Source organism: Pteropus alecto, unplaced genomic scaffold (assembly GCF_000325575.1).
Source record: "Pteropus alecto unplaced genomic scaffold, ASM32557v1 scaffold80, whole genome shotgun sequence".
NCBI classification, from domain to species: domain Eukaryota; kingdom Metazoa; phylum Chordata; class Mammalia; order Chiroptera; family Pteropodidae; genus Pteropus; species Pteropus alecto.
Window position 1 is genome coordinate 3,752,194 of NW_006430460.1, and position 6,513 is coordinate 3,758,706.

Consider the following 6,513-nt stretch of genomic DNA (forward strand, 5'->3'; position numbering starts at 1 on the left):
AAGTTAGCTTAGGTCAACTTTATTTATAGAGGTGATTTAATATCATATGTCAGTTTATATCATAAATAGGGTAGAAATTGCACTTATCTCTCTACCTTTTTCAATCATTCATTTACTTATTTAATATGATCATCTGCCCACCACAGATATTGATGAAGGCCCAGGAATCAGACCAGCGGCTTCCCCACAGATATCATAGTCTGGAGCAGTGGTTCTCAATCCTAAATGCATGTGAGCATAATCTGAGAGCTGTAAAAAAAAAAAATCACTGATGCCCATGCCTCATCCTAGTCCTATGAAATCTGAACGTTTTGTCGGTCGGGCCCATGCATCAAAAATTTTTAAAGCTCTTTAGTGGATTCTAATATGTAGCTAGAATTGAGAGCCACTGGGCTAGTGGATATTAAGGAGTTTAGGGTAGGGCTACTCTTGAGTTTACAAAATGTACGTATAATACAAATCTTTTCCTACCCCTCCCCTCGCCCGAAGGCATGTTGAGATCTTTAGTAAAAGGAGTACCCTATGTCTTTTGGAAAACGCTTCTTTTTCTTTTCTTCAAACAAGTAGGAAGACAATTATAATATCATGTGATAAGTGAAAGGCGTGGGTTGCTATGGGTTACTGTAAGGTCACGCAGAAAGGGTGAGTGAGGCCAAAGAGGTGAGTGAATCTTCTCCATCGGAGCCATCGGAACAGATGACTCCTGAAAGTCAAGCCCGGCAGAGGGAGAGGGGTTAAGTTTTCCCAAGTAAGGGAAGCAACCTGGGCTAGACTTCGGCCAATGCTCGCTCAGTTTACCCCCTTGGCTGACCTTTCCCCGTCACTACTGAAAGTTTTTTCCTGAAGAACACTCCATCAGTACATCGCTGACTCGAGCTCTGTTTCTAGGGACTCTAGCCTGCGACAGTGGGTACCTGGAGGAATCCCAGGAGGCAGAGTGGGCTTCTGGAGTTGGATCATCTGCTAGATGACTGGCCACGAAGCCTCAGTGGGCCAGAGACAGTCCTGGCTGACGTAACTCCTACTGCTACCGGATGTCTGAGCTGTCAGCAGCAGAGACCACACTGAGTTTTCAAGAAGGCCAAACAGTTGCCGGGCGGCAGGTTGGTTACACTGGGCCGATGACCCATGAAGGGTGACATTTCATCTTGACTGGGCTCGACATGTATTCTGAGTATGGTTTTGCTTTTCCTGCGCTTCAGCCAGTACTGCCATCCGAGGACTCACACAGGATGTCTGACATTCTGGGCTCTCACGTAACACTGCCTCCGGCCCAAGGACTCACTTTACAGCAAGAGGGGGTAGTGGGTGGCACTTGACCAGAGAGGTTCCAAGGTTATGCCACATACCGCTCTGGTCGGAAGCTGTCAGGTTGATGGGTGGACCCATGGCCTGTTGACAGCATAGCCGAGGCTCCAGCTTGGAAACGACACCTTGTGAAGTTGGAGTATCATCCTTTGGGATGCAACATACTCCCGAAATCAATGGCCACGACATGGTTCTGTGTCCCTGTTCAAGTAGGTAGAATACATGGATCCAGAGATCAAGAGATAGAAGGGGGAGTGGCCCACTCCCCATCACTGCCAGTAAGACCGACACGCCCAGCGACCCATACGGAGACATTGTGTGTCCTGTTCTCTCCCTGCAACTTCAGGCTCTGCTAGCCCAGAAATCCTGACACCCGCATGTGGATGCTTCCATCAGAGGACACTATAAGAGTCCCACTAAAAGCTGTGGCTGCTCTGATCACTTTGGGTTCTTAACGCCGGAAGACCGATGAGCGAATTATCAAGACGAGGTGAGGCTGCTACATCATGGAGGCAGAAAAACGTATGCTTGGCACTCAAGCGGTCCACTGGGGGCATTTCTTGGTATTCCATACCAGATGGTAACTTTAGATGCGCACGCACAGCAGCTACAGCCTGATGAGAGCATGGGAACCAGTCGTCGAGCCCCTCAGTGATGAGTGCCTGGGTCAGTCTATCAGTCAAGCCTCCTGATGGCTGAGTGGAAAGGATGGCAGAGCAGGGAGATAGTGAGTGTCAGTCATGGCTTGGGACCAGCTGTGACGATAGGGACTGTCGTTCATCCCATTACCCTCCTCTTAGAAAATTTCCCAGAAATCGTGACTGACTAATATGAATTCTGGAGAAGCTGTGCTTGGATGGAGTTCATGTGAAAAGTGATCTAAGCATCACAAAGTATAGACTCTAGTGAATCCTGTTTGCACCCTGTGTGAGTCATCTATGCTCCGGCTGCTGCGAGGGTCAGATAACTCCAGATGCCACCTTCTCTGGAGAATCGTCCTTGGCCAGAAACCGCCTCAGTGATGAGGCTTTGCTGCCCTCCTGCAGAGCTCACCCAATGGCCTGGGGGTATAAACCGCTGGCCCTTCGGGTTGAGTCTTGCTGGTGAGTTTCGTGGGATCAGCCGAGGCTCGTTCTTGTTCTCTGTCTTCCTGGCCCGTCCTGCTTCCCTCTCGTCCCTTCTCCAGACAGCGCTCCCCTCACAAATCACTGGACAAGACTCCTTGCCTCAGCCTCTGTTTCTGGAGAACCTGACCCAAGATCGTCTCTGCCTAACTGGCTAGGTGAGATCGATGGGAAAAGCGGGTATTTTGGATTTCCTTGCTCAGCCCCCAGTCGTCCCATCTCGTATAAAAACCCGGAAAACAAACAGTGACGTTACCCAGACTTCCCTGCCAGCACAGTTCTGCATGCGAATTAGATTCTGCCAGTCAAATGTATTCACCAAGATGTCCAGAACTGAACCAAAGCAGAAGCCGTATTTCTAAACCCGTAGGGCTGTTTTCTGGTCGTTCGGGACTTTCTGCAGCAGGGATTCAACTCCAGCTTTGATGGAGTTAAGAAGTAACGATGGCTCTGATGGCAGAAGTTTTCTGGTGCTGGCCTTCTGATCACTGGATTGCAGCCGCTGATCAGTGCGTTCTTGAATTCGGGACTTCCAGTGGCAACCTCAGAGGTGGTACTTCTCCTCTTGGGTCCATCCTGTAAGAATGTGGGGGTCAGTCTGAGGCTCAGCTTACAGCCTACTCCTCTATCCGTTACAAAGATTTTTGGGTGCCCGATTCCCTGTAATAAATATCCTTCTGCTTTAAAAATATTGAGGGATTTTTGTATCCTGCTTTGAACCCTGGCCGATCAAAAGAAAAATTGGGGGCTGCAAGAACCCCAGTAAAAGAACCCAACTAAAAAGAGAGACAGAGAGAGAGAACAATGTAAAGGCACAGAAGAATCTCAGAGACCCATATTTTTTGGCAAAGTAACGGAGCCCCTTGAAAATGAGAAAGCTCTTTCTTTTCCAATTACTTCTCTACTTGTCTTAGCCTTTTAGTCTCTATGATCCTTCGGTTTTGTTTTTTTGTTTGTTTGTTTGTTTGTTTTTACTCAGTTAACCAACAAAAGTCTCCATGACGTAATTCCAAAGTCCTAGAGAATCCAAGACACGTATCTTGTTTCCAATAGCCGTGGCCACATGGTTAGAGCTGCTCCTTCTAAGCCATGGGCAGGCTCTCTGAAAGGACATGATGGATGCCTCTGGAACACGAGTTTAGAAAGTTGAGTTCTCTGTTTTCCTGGAGGATCCTAAACTCTTGATGTAGCTACTAGTTTGCTTGTAAGGAGATACCACAGACGGCATGGCTAAACCAATGGAAATTTATTTCTCACAGTTTTGGAGGCTAGAAGTCCAAGATCGGGCTGTTGGCAGGTTTGGTTTCTTCCAAAGCCACTTTCCTTGGCTTGCAGACAGCCACCCTCTCCTCTGCTGCGTTTTTACATGGCCTGGTATCTCTGTGTGTCCAAATTTCCTCTTCTTATAAGGACACAGGACAGATTGGATTAGGACTCCCTCCTCCCCACCCCCCAATGGCCTCGTTTTAACTTAATTAACACTTGAAAGACCCTATCTTGAAACTAAGTCACATTCTGAGATACTGGGATTTGAGATTTCAAAATATGAATTTTGGAGTAGGGAGATATAATTCAGCCCATAACATGGCATATCCTCGAAGGTGGTTTCTATATGCCAAAGACGATTCAGAAGTTTCTCTAGGAATGAAATACTGAGATGCTACAACATGGATGACCTTTGAAAACAGCATGCTAAGTGAGGCACATATTGTATGAAACCATTTATATGAAATGTCTAGAATAGGCAAATCCATAGAGGCGGAAAGTACATTAGTTGTTACCTGGTGGTGGGGTGGGATGTGATGGAGTATGAGGTTTCTTCTTGGGGTGACGACAGTGTTCTCAAATTAGATTGTGATGATGGCTATACTAACCATACTAATAATCACCGAATTGTACACTTTAAATAGGTGAACTTTATGGTATGAGAATTATAGCTCACTAAAGCTGTTAAAATATATTTTAAGAGGAAATAAAATACTCGTTAGCAAAAATCCTTACTTTTAACAGTTAACATGCACTTTATCGAGTTCCAAATTCAATGCCCTAGTTAAACCTTGGGCTTTTTTTAGTTTACAGCTCTTATTAGTCTAGTGCTACGTGTAGCAAACTTGGAATTAACCTCTGACAAACTTCAGATCTCATTCACATACTTATTTAATCATCTTCAAGTAAACATTTTAAACTGTATTTATAAATTTAATATTTCATTAATAAGTACTTCAAATGTTGGACGTAATACCTTTTTGAATCCTTAAATTATAATTTTTAAATTAATCATATAACATAATATGATTGGCCTAAATTTCTTTTAGCTGTTCTGTTACCGTTGATAAACTAGTAAGATTTCGACTTGAACTTAGAAATCTAAATCAACCGTTCAATTTTGCATTTTAAATTTTATTTAAGGCTGCAATTCTAAGATGCCAGAATCACTTAAACATAAGAAGATAAAAACATCAACTCTAAAGATGATCCTTTCGATGTTATATTTTTAATTCTTTTGACATTTTAAAAATTTTAGTTGTAACAAGTCCTGGAGTTAAAAGACGCATACACACTAAAAAGGCCAGGTGCCGTAATTCCAGTAAACAGAGATTAATTAGAGCAGAGATTTTGGCAGGTAATGAGACCTGGAAATATCCAGAATGCACCATCCCTCTGTCCCAATTAACATATCTGGTCTCCTTTTCTAGTCTTTGGACTTCAAGAACTGAAGCGAGATGTTGGATTCAAGTTACATATATTACCTATCTGCTCACAAAAATCTGCAGCTTCCCACCAGGAAACTCGCTTGATTGGAGTTTGCATTTTTTAACTCTTAGGATATATACTTTTGTTTTGGTTTGATGTTTAAAAACTATGTGCATTGGATGGAATATTACACTCTTCTGAGGTCATTGTACTAACAGGCGTAAATCCTGTTGGCAAATCTTTGCATTTTTCTCTGCTCATCCATGCAGTAGGCTGAGGAGAATGTCGTGCCAGGTGCTGTGCTAAGTTCTGGGACTATAAGAATGAATAAAACCATTTGTTCGAACTTCAGGAGTTTGGATACTTAAATGGGGAGACTTATAAATGAACAGAAAATCATGATAAGTCCTTGCTCATTGCCCATTCCGCTGAAAAGCAGGGCAAGGACCTTGATTGTCTTATTCTCTGCTGTTATCACTAGCACCTAATACATGGGGGAATCAGTATTTAAGTAAATGAATGTGGTAAAATAGAGTTATACAGAGGGACCTACGGGAGCCCCAAAGGGACATCTTCCTAGTTTTATACGTAGATATTGGGCTGGAGGGCAGGGTGAGGGTGTCACTTCAGAGGATTCAGAAAAATAAAAATAAAAAATTCCTTGTAAAAGAGGGGTGAGCTCGGTCCCGGGAGATGAAGGAAATTAGGTTAAAGTGGGGTTCGGGGTTGCTTTGGAATTGCTCTGTGGTTGTTGAGGAACTTCGGGTAGTTTCCTGATGCCAAGGAGAGATCAGTCTGTAGAGGTATGCGGCAAGAATGTTCGAAGGGCCTTGCTGCCTTGCGTTTTATATTTCCATTTTAGTATCTATAACAACGCGCTGATTTCTGTTTTACTTGTCCATCTATCCCTCCTGCATCGATGCTAAACACTACATCTGCGTGTTACCCAGGCGCTCAAGCATAATGGTGGGGATAGGGCAGCTCCTCATTCCAGGAAGGAAGGAACGAACGAACGAACGAATGGAGGATAACGCAGTGTGAGCTGCGTGCAGCGATCGTCTTCTGAACGGCAGGGATGGCAGGACAGTCGCCTAGAACCAGACCGGGCAGAGCCCTAGTCAAGGGCTTAACCGATGCTGAGTTTGCTAAAGCGTCTCATCTCAGACACAGTAGCAGAGACGTGACCGTGGGGGTTGCAAAGCGCCTTCCCCGCGGGAACGCGAAGCAGCACGAATAGCAGCACTCCGGCTCGATTAGGGTTTGTCACTTCCAGGGGCCGGTGAGCAGGAGGAGAAAGCGCCTGGCTGCTGAGCTACGCGACGGCGGGACAGAGAGACGGAGGCCGCGACTGCCGGGTCGCACTCTGTAGCCAGGCTCGGCAAACAGG